The sequence below is a fragment of the Crocodylus porosus genome, unplaced genomic scaffold (genome assembly GCF_001723895.1).
Source record: "Crocodylus porosus isolate Cpor-Errol unplaced genomic scaffold, CroPor_comp1, whole genome shotgun sequence".
Classification (NCBI taxonomy): Eukaryota; Metazoa; Chordata; order Crocodylia; family Crocodylidae; genus Crocodylus; species Crocodylus porosus.
In genome coordinates this window covers 73,202-83,559 of record NW_017728922.1, presented here as the reverse complement: position 1 = coordinate 83,559, position 10,358 = coordinate 73,202, and the positions used below count along the sequence as shown (strand labels likewise).

At 55.8% G+C, this 10,358-nt stretch overlaps 1 protein-coding gene across 1 annotated transcript in view; it reads left to right on the top strand.

Moving 5' to 3' along the window:
• The first annotated feature begins 2,037 nt into the window (after positions 1 to 2,037).
• Positions 2,038 to 10,358, top strand: part of RAD21L1 (RAD21 cohesin complex component like 1) — a 28,238-nt gene continuing 19,917 nt past the window's right edge. The window contains exon 1 of the mRNA XM_019539774.1: positions 2,038 to 2,979. The gene's annotated coding sequence lies outside the window, so the exon portion shown is untranslated. The remainder of the gene's footprint in view (positions 2,980 to 10,358) is intronic.

The window sequence follows — 10,358 nt, the reverse complement described above, 5'->3', positions numbered from 1 at the left end:
GGCCCGGGACGCTCCGGCGCCCCGCAGCTCGCGCGCCGCTGCCCCCGGCACGTGTCCGGTCCCTTCGTGAACGCGAACGTGGCTGAGCCACGGCTAGGGGCGGCGACTCCCACGCTGGACGCTTCCGCGCTGGGCAGAATTGGCCCCTCCTGCTCGGAAGAGGAACAATATCCGTTCGTCCCGTCTTCGTCCTCTCCCTTCTGAGCACCTTTGAGCTGGATCTTTAAACCTGGCCTTCTTGACAAAGCAGCTCTTGGCCGGGCTTTGCTTCTCAGGCTGCCTGGCAGCATTTCCCGGAGAACGTCCTGGAGGGCCGTGATGCCCGTTGAAAGGGGTTCTCGGGTCCGTCGAACAAGTCTCGGGCCCGTGGGTGGTAGCCAAGTGTCCGTGCTGCAGCTGGCACTGATGGGCAGCCTCAAACACAGCCCTAGCCAGGTACCAGGGTGGGTGGGAGCCTGCCCTTCGCTGCCCTTCCCGCGAGCAGGCTCTCAAGGTCGGGGAGGCGCGCGGCTGGAACGTTATCTCGGCAGACGCGCTGGAGCTTGCTGTAACAAAAAAGTCTCCCTGGGGTGCTGCTAGCGGAGAAAGAAGCTGTTTAGTACTTTGAGTGCCTTTAATGGGATCCTGAATGCCGGGTCCAGGATCTCCAAAAAGGCCACGTGATCTGGGGAGCACCCACCCTTGGAAGATCAGGCTCAGAGCAAGCTAGGCCTGAAAAGCTGGACACCCCTGGTGTGCCAGCGCCAGGCCTTGGCCCCTTTAAGCTAGGGCCTGGCAGCAGGTGCTGGAGAGAGTGGCCCGCTGGGATATAAAAGGCAGCCGTGGCGCTCATCAAAGGGAGCTGCAGCAAGGGGGAGGAATCCCCTGGCTGGAGGTTGTAGCTGGCAGGATGCCTCCTGGGGGAGACCTTGGCAGCGGCCAGGAGTGGCAAGCAGAGAGGCTCTGCACCGCGGGGACTGCCTCTGCCTCTGCCTCTGCCTCCCAGACCCGAGTGGGAGGGAGGGCGGTGGGTGGGACCGGTGGTGTGAAGAGCACTTGGTGGCTGGAGGCTTCAGGAGCACCCGTGTAGCAGGCTGCAGCCATGCCCAGGGCATCTCGCAGGCTCTGGAGAGCAGGGGCCTCTTCTCTGCCTCCAACGTTGAGAGCTGCCTAGTCCTGTCAGTCCCTGCTGACCCATGCGTGCTACGTGGCTTCCCCGGCGCTTCTCCCTGCTAGGCATGGACGTGTCCCAGAAAGGAGCAGGGAAGTGTTGGCCGCTGCCTGCGTGCCTGGGGTAACGAGATGAAAAGAGGGATGAGCAAGCAGCCGCAGTGAGCGTGATTTGCTGTGGAGGGGGGTTTGCTCCTGAGAAGCGGGTGGGGAACCGGGAGGGCAGCCACCGGCTCTGGGACGGGGGGAGGAGGCGGCTGTAACTCCCCTGGAGCCCGTCTCCCTTTGGACTCCCCTCGTGCACACGGCCTCTGCCGCCCCAACTACCCAGGCACAGCCTGAGTGACATCCCCACAGCAGCGCCTGCTCCCGTGCAGGGGAGGGAAAGGGCTCCATGCCCAGAGCTGCTGCCGCTTGGGTGGCTGTGCCAGGCCCCCCAGTTGAGCCAGGGGGCACGGCTATCCCTGCCCCAGTGTGACTGCTATGTACCATTTGTCCCGGTGAAGCAGCTGGCTGAGCCCTGCTGACAAGTCCTGCTGCGCGCTGAAAGGCAGCGTGGAGGTGAAAACACCCCTGCTCCGAGGGCGTTTCTCTGCTGCCTCTGAGCCACGCTAGGAAGCACAGCACGCCTGCTCCGGGCATGCCCCTGCCCAAACAGATGGCTCAGCCCGTGGGGGCTTACCCGGTGCTCGTCTGTGAGCCTGCCTGAGACGGCTAGCTCATTGGCGTGGGTCCAGCACTGCTCTGAGTGGTGCATCACTTCCATTTTGAAGCATGGCAGGTGCAGAGCAGGCAGCCCAGGCTTTGCTGCTGTGCTCCTGGCACGGTCCAGGGCAGGGAGGATGTGCCCTAGGCTGCCTGCAGGGTTCAACACCCCCGTGGCATGTATAGAGGAGCAGACAGATCCTCTTGCTCCACTTTGCTGATAACAGCTGACTTCTGCCCACCCCAGAGCACCTGCCACCTCTCTTTGCAGGCAAGGAACATGGCACTTGTGCAACAGGAGAGGCCTGGGGTGGAGGGGAAGGGGGTGCTCTCTTGTGCCATGTGTTGCCCCCGGGAAGACCATCCCAGGTCCTACATAGCATCCCAGGCCTGCAGATCCTTGTTATGCAGCAGCCTGTCTTCGGGCCCCTGTCCCTGCTGCAGGGGTGCGCATGGACATGCATTAGGAAAGATGGACTGCAGGGCATGGTCCAGCTCCTTGCTCTCCGATAGGCTTCAGGATCCTGGGCAAGTCCCTTAGAGGTCTGGATGGGGAGTGAAGTTCTACCAAGCAATTCAACCATAACAGCTGCCACCAGCAAGATGCATGGCCTTGATGTTCCCCCCCTCCCAGCTGCTCTGCCTGTGTGTTCCCGTCTCCAGCACGCCTGCCAAGAGCAAGTGGCAGCTTGGCCTCCCTGCTTGGCTTGCGCTGCTTTCTCTCCTGCCTGAAGCAAGCAGCCCGTGTCCGCTCTTTGTGGAAGCGCTGGAAGTCAGGTGCTGTTGTGCGTGACTTGCTGCTCCCTCCCTGCTCTGAGTGCTGCAGTCTGGAGAGAGAGGGGGGAAAAAAAAACATTTCCAAAGTTGAGTCACCAGTTGCTTCTGTTTTCCTCACTCCCCGCCCGGCGCTGCTGCACAGGACAGGCTGCGGAGCTGTGTGTAGCAGCCCCAGAGCAGCTCGAGGACAAGGTGGGGGCAGAGGGGAGAGATCCCAGAGTCCTTAGTTTGTCTGCCCAGCACGTAGGGCTGGCGACTTCATGGTTGCTTTGTGCTGGGGGAATGCAACTGGAGGAGGAGCAGAAAGCACATCTAGAGCATGCCCTGGCCTGGCTGAGGAGAGAACTGGTAAGAGCTTTTCCAATTTGATAGACCTACTGATAACTCTTTCTCTGCTGTGAGAGAATGAGTGCATCCAGACATGTGCGCGTGCCCATACACCTGAAACAAGCATGCAAACATGAAGATTGGCACGCGAGTCTACATGCACCTATTCATGCAAACAGGTTCAGAAATTCTCACATTGGTTTTCCCACAGAAATGGGAGTTCATTCGCAAGTTCCAGTTCATAAGAGCACACACTTGCAAAGCCATGTGTCTGTATGCATATACACATGTGCATGCACACACTGAACCATCATTTATCGTGCACTCCAAGTGCCTTATGAGCAAAGAGCCCCATTTTACAAGTGGGAAAACTGAGGCAATGAGGGATCAGGAGACTTACTCAAGGTCACCTGGTGAGTCTGGTGCCAGGCAGATTTACCTATGTGACAGCCTTGATGCGAGGACCCTTCTTAGCTTTGCAGTCCCCAGAGAGTGGTGATTTTTGTGCCAGTGCGTGTCAGGGTGAGAGTGTGTGTGCCAGTGCGTGCATATACACACGTGTGCACACTGAGCTACCATTTATTGGGCATTCAGAGTGCTTTATGTACGGTATATGCTGACTCTTCCCTACACCTGGGAAGCTAGAGCAGTGACACCACGTGCACTGGTCACAAATAGTGGCACGTCTGCTCCAGGACCTGCCCACTGTCTCTGTGCTGATGTTTGCTCATCGAGCCTGTCTCAGTGGGATAGAGCCAGGTGCCATCAGCCAGCTGGAAAGGCCCAACCACGTGATTGCTCCTATGCCTCATCCTCTGACGCTCGGTGCCGGGAATGGTGTCAAGCCTTACAGTAGGGGCTCAGCTGGCAGAGGGTGAGATCACCCCAATAATCGTCCTGGCTCCCTCCTGCAAAATGCCAGTGCTCTCCAACAGCCTGAGCCTGCAGTGAGCAGGAAAGCAACGGAGCACCAACAAGCACCATGCTGCCTGCTGCAAGGGTGGAGGTTGACTGTGACATGGGATATGCAAGGGCCCGAGGTTGACTGCCCTCCCCCGTTACAGATAGACCTTTCCCCCCTGCTGCAACAGAGGGCTGAACATGAGGCCACGCGATCGCCAAGAAGGGGCAGCCTGGAGTACGGATCACAGGGATCTCGGGCTGCAAGTATGAGGGCAGGGGGCACAGGGAGAAGGGGGCTGGGATTTATGCTTCAGCTCTGGGCAGCAAGAGAGCGCTACAGCCAAAGGCAGGGAGGCCAGAGAAGAGAGGAGGAGAAAAGGCATGTAAGCTAGTGGTAGCAGGTGAGAGAGAAGCTGAGAAATAGCTAGACATGGGGTGGGAGGGAAGGTGGGATGTGAGAAGGGGAGGGGGCAACGCGTAGATGGAGGAGCAGAAGAGGGGTCCACATAGGGAAGAGAATTAAGTGTGCTTTTGGGGGAAAGAGGGCACAGGAATGGGAGGACGAGAGGGAAAGAGGGGCCCGAGGGAGAGGATGCTGCAGGGCCTGGCTGTCATCATCAGGGTGCCCCGGCAGGTCTCTGGGCAGAGGAGGGCGAAGCTGGAGGGAGCCTGCTCCAGGGTGACGTGCCGAGGCTGCCTTGGCTGTGGCCCTGCCTGGGTGGTAAAGTTTCCTTCCTGCCTCGTTAGTATTCATAGCTTTCCACCGCAGCCTGTGCGCCAGCAGACGCGCGTCTCAAGGTGACGCAGAGGTCAGGCCTTGATGAAGGAGAAAACAGCTGAGCGTTTCTGGAGCTCGGGCACAGCCCTGCACAGAGGCAACGATCTGTGTCCGCCCCTGTGCTTCCAGTGCCTCCTACCCGGGCACACGAGGACAGACAGCATCTCTGTGTAACAGCACACCCCCGCCATGCTAAGCCAGGGCACCTCGCTGCTCAGAGCCATGCGCTGTCACATGTGCTCGCAGGCCACTTCGTGCCCCTCACCCTGACGCACCGGCCCCAAATCACCGATCTCTGTGGGCTGCGGAGCTAGGAAAGGTCCTGGCATCAGGGCTGTTGCACAGGTGAATCTGCCTGGCACCAGACTCGCCAAGTGACCTTGGGCAAGTCCTCTGATCTCTCCTTGCCTCAGTTTCCTGACCTGGAAAATGGGGCTTTTTCCCCTCCACTGTCTGGCCTGCTTAGCTAGCAAGGCCTCTGAGATGGGGATTTGCTCTTCCTCCGTGTCTGTGCAGTACCAGTCTCTGTAAGACTCAACCTGCAGCCATGCAGGCTTACAAATGGGCTGATTCTTTCCTGACTCTCTCAGGCATGCCATCTCCCTGATTTCGCCTCTCTGGTCCACTGAGTTGCTTTCTGCGTGCCCCTTCCATGTTCATTTGTCCTCTCGCCCTGCGGGCAGGGGCACCTGAAGTTCAGCCTCCGGCCTCTAGGATTTCAGCCCAGCTGAGCTGCTCAGGAAAGGGGTGCAGCTTCTCTCTGCAAGTAGCTAAATCAGCAGAAGTGCCAGCGTGGGCACCATTACATCAGCATAAGTGCGCCTGATGCTCAGCTAGCCTGTTCACTTATACTGATGATATTCTGATGGCTGTGCTGATACCACACCCTTAATATTAATGCAGCTATGCCTGAATTAGGCTGGTTCCTTTAGACCAGTGATTTGCAACCTTTTTTTCCATTTGTGGATCTCTTTGGAAATTTTGAGTGTAGGTGTGCACCCCTTGGAATTGTAAGAGTAGGTATTCACTTATTTTTAATTGGCCGTAGTCATCTTCCATGGACCCCTTAGACAGTCCTTGGACCCCGCGTGGACCGCAGATTGAAAACCACTGCTGTAGATGAGTTTGGTGAGAGCACTTCTGGTGCAAAGACGTGGCATAAGACGCAATCGTCAGACCCAGGCTCCTCTTGAACACAGAGGGTCTTTCCCACCTGTCCCTTCATCTTGTAAAAGTTTCTTTTCCCCACCCTTCAACACATGAGATGTGTTCAGCAACCCTTCACCCCTCATGTCCCTCCATCTGCAGACCCTCTCCTCGTCCTCGCTGGCCCCTTCATGCAGTCGCTATCTTCAGTCATCTAGTTGGCCTAGGACAACGAACAAGGCAGGAAGAAGTCAAGGGCTGGGGGGCAGGGTTCAGAAAGCACCTCTGTGCTTAGATGAGGTGGGTCCCTTGCATCAGCTCTGCTGCGTCTGCCCACCTGCTCTACCAGATCAGGCTCAGGATCCAGGGTCTAGTGCAATGCTAGAGACTCAGCCTGCCTCTATCTTCTTATGTCCCGCTGCAGTCCGAGATGCAGCTCCAGGACCAGCAGCTGCTGGAGAAGCTACTACAGCTGCACGCCGGCATGCAGGACCTGAAAGCGGAGTGCGCTTACTGGGAGCGTTCAGACCCCAGCAGGGAGCCCGTGAGCACCAGAGCTCGGTCCAGTTCGGAGGACATGGGTGTGCCGGTCCCCACAGACAGCCCAACTTCTCCACTGAAGGGGGAGACCAGCAGGAGGAACTCCGTCCCCTAGCACAGCCCGAGCCAGCCGACAAACAGAATTGATGTTCATCGGGAAATAACAACCCGTCTCTCCAGTCAACCCGAGGTAGAAGCTGTGCTTGCTCCTTTCAGGGTCAAATGGATCCTGTATAAACAAGCGGTTTAAAATTCTCACCATGGATTAGTATTGCTAACGTGTCTGTGCAGATGTCCACACCCCAAGTGGCTGTGTCTGCTTGATCCCATTTCTCTCTGGACACCAAAGCTAGGAAGCCCTGCCTTTTGCAATAAAAGTGTCCCAGACACGTCTCGTGCATGTTTCTTTCCAACTCCCATGCACCACCCAGTGCTACTGCCATGCTCCACTGCAAACCATCACGAGATCTTCCACATGCAAGGTCACCTCTGGCATGGTTTGCTCTGACACCTGGAGTCATATAGATCAGGACACTCCTGTTCCCATTCAGGCTCACTTTACTCTTGAATCAACAGTATTGCTCCTGAGACCCTGCTACCAAACCAGAATAAGAGTCTCAAAATCTGGCACTTAGATGTATGCAAAACATCCATCACAACCACTTCAACACCATGATACTAACACACACCTGTCCTTTCCATAATATCCAGCAGAGAGGCAAGTTCACAACCATCTAGGTGCAAGTTTCATCCCATTCTCCCCCCTCACTGGGCACAGTATATTTGGCTATAGCTTATTTCCCAGGCTGGATCCATGATACCTCCACACCCATTTACGTTCAAGGCATTTCAAGAAAAAAATGTCTGGCGACGTACTTCTCATTGCGTGACAGGCAGAGTCCCTAGTCTAGTACCGTGCAGGTTTCCGGAGGGAGAGCTCTCCCTTGCTGACAGAGGTTTTCTTTCTGCAAGGACAGCTTTGTGAGCCAGGTTGTGCTAGATGATGAAACAGCTCCGTGTCTGGAAATGACACTGTGCCAAGAAAATGGGACTGCAAACAGCTTTTTATTGTCACCAGGAGCAAGGAGGCTGCTGCTGTCTCTAGGCCGCTCCTTTGCGAGGACACCTGCTACTGGAGAGAGGTGGGCTGCTGCCAGGAGAGCTCTCAGGCCAAAGGGAGCCCCTTTCACCTGTGCATTAAAAGCTGCTTAGCCCTTGCCATGGAAAACCGACATAGAAAAATGCTGGAAGGTGGGTGGTTTCCATAGAGGGAACCTCACTACGCTAGACATACAATCTACCGGGCAAAGGACTGATTCCCAAGCCAAAAAAGGCTTGGACAGGGGTGGGGGTAGGTGAACGCTGCACCATGCTCAAGTTAGACCATCCCGGGGCTGGCACAAGGAATGGTTTCAAACATCAGCAAGGATCCCTGAAGTCTAATTATCTCCAGCTAACACCAGGCCCCTACAGAGAGGCGAGAAGCCACGGGGGAAGAGCGGTACCTTGTGCAGAGAGCTGGCAGCAACTGATGTGCCAGGCGGAGGCTCTGTAATGCAGAAAGATGCCACTGGCTTTGCTCTAATGTAAAGCAAAGTGGATGCAACGGGACTGTGAGAAGCCCATTATTTTTCTGCATTGTGTTGGAGTTATTTATAAATCAGCATGGGCGTGGAGGGCAGTACTTGGGAAGGGGAGACGGACTGAATCTCATTCATGATGGTACCTCCTCCCCCCGACATGCTGCCTGCACATGCACGTATGCACGCACCTGGCATCAGCGTTTCGGCTTGGAAACCAGCTAACAGTGGAGATAACTTTTCCTTTGTTAAAACAGTGCTTCCTGCATTGGTGCTGGGGTCAGATGAGATGGTCCTGAGGTCCCTGCCATTATTCTGTAGTACCTGCAGAGCCTCCCACCTGCTCTCGCACCCAGCGGGCAGCTGCAGGTGGGTACAGCTCATTTCATCCCACCCCTCATCGATACCACGTTCTCCTAGCCTTCCTCCCACCACGGTTCTTCAACCGCATTTCCCTTCCTGCCAGTGGTTTTCTCTCTTCTCCTCACCACTGGAACGAGGGTCCTAAAACACACGGGCTTCTGTTAGCCTGGAAAGAAGAGAACCAAGTGCAGGGCATCTCAGTCCAGCAATTTGAAGTGCTGGGACTGGAAAAGAGAAAAAGTTGGAGAGGAAACCCTTTCATTTTGACTGTTTGCAGGAAACAGAATTAGGTCCTCGCAACAGAAGTCCTGTAAAAAATGATGTGCTAAGATTTCTCCACTCTACTGGGAGCTCCTGCAGACATCAGGAAAGGCCTGTGAACATGCCTACACGTGGGATTTGCTGTGCCAGCAGGTTTCTATGAGTTGCCTTGAAAACCTCTGGGAATAACCTGCTTGAGACGTAGAGATCCTCCCTGCACACCTGCATGTGGCAAGCCGAGTCTGTCCTGAGAACTGCGTGCGCTGAGGTGAGGCATGTTGTGTGCACAGGCATCAACGTACATGCAAATGGAGCCAGAATTTGGGGCAGCAGCTGCAAAGAGCCTGGCAAGGACTGGACAACTCGTATCCAAGGGGGAGAAAGTGCAGATCTGCAAGACAGATTCAGAGAGAGCTCCTAACTACTGGATCAGAGAGAGAAGGGAACCCTTCACCAGCTAGCTATTGCAACAGATGCCTGGGCTTCTTTCTAGGAAGTCGCTGGATCGAGAGCAAGTGCTTGCTGTGACCTTGGAATACAGCACTAGGAAGGAGCTTGCAATTATCCAGTCAAAGAAATGATAAACAGGCTGATTTTTTATTTTTAAAATTTTTTTTTTAAGCACTGACGTTGCCAGGTTTTCTGCCCCTGGGCCTGGTACCAGCTTGCGCAAATTCCTGTTTTGGTTGCATGCTTGAAGCAAGCAAGCGAAGGGAGGAAAGCTTCTTCACAGCAAAGTCAGATCAGACACAGCATAAGTAATTTCATGCGTGTGGAGGGAAGTGTCTTCATCTAGCTGTCAGACAGCCAAGCGCTGGATTTTTCCTTCCCAGGGACAGTGCCACCTCGTGCCAGCCCTCATCGGCCACTCTTCAAAGTGTCAGTTTGGAAAAGCAATTGTAGAATGAGCTGGGGGAGTCTAGCATTGTTCTTACTTCAAACATGCTTGGTTTATAAGTGAAAAGAAAGGATGTGTGTCCCCCCATGTTGCATATCCAGCTGGGGATGTGGAAATCCAGCTGTGTTTTGTCTGTCTCGCAGTCTGAGAATGTAACCAGCAAAGGCAAATCCACAGAGAGCGCAGGGGCCAGACACCACCCAATTCATTCTCCTTGCATGCCTGCTTTGCTAATAGGAGTAAATGAAGCAGCTGAGCCCGTTCCAGCCTGGGTCACTATTGCTGGGGGTGGGTTAGCCCCATGGTGGGGAGCCTGGGGCGCAGCGCAGGAGCCAAGCTGAGCCATGCACCCCCCTGCCAGCTGATGCAGGCAGCAATGGGAGAATGGACAGATCCCATCACACACGGGCTCTAGTCTCCGCACGGCCTGTCTGTGTGCTTGGGAGCGCTGTCCAAACCTCTGTGCGGTCTGACTGCTGCCAAGGAAATGCCTCTTGCTCTGGCCCCTGCGGGTGGCTGAGACAACATCCAACGCTCTGGCCAAACTCTTGAGGCTGAATGCTATGGGTCCAGCTGCACAGCTCAGGGCACAAGGTAAGGCCAGTTTATCTCCTTGGGGCTGAGTTTATTGCAGGCTCTTTCATAGACAGGGCAGGGACCTCCAGCCTCATCCTTCCAGTCCGTTGGTTCAAAAACCCGGGCGGTAGCTGCACAACGGCCACCGCGTCTGCAGATCGAGTCCTGTTCTGCAGTTGCTCGTGCCAGGATAGCTCCGAGGAAACCTGCTCCAGCGGCAGATAGTCGGGGCCTTTCTCCTGCGGGTGCAACCCCCATCCCTTTGCACTGAGCAAGGCACTGCATTTCCCCTGGGGTACCCGAGTGCAGCGAGCGGGCTCCCTGGGGGGCTGGCTCGCACCCCTCGCACGGGGCA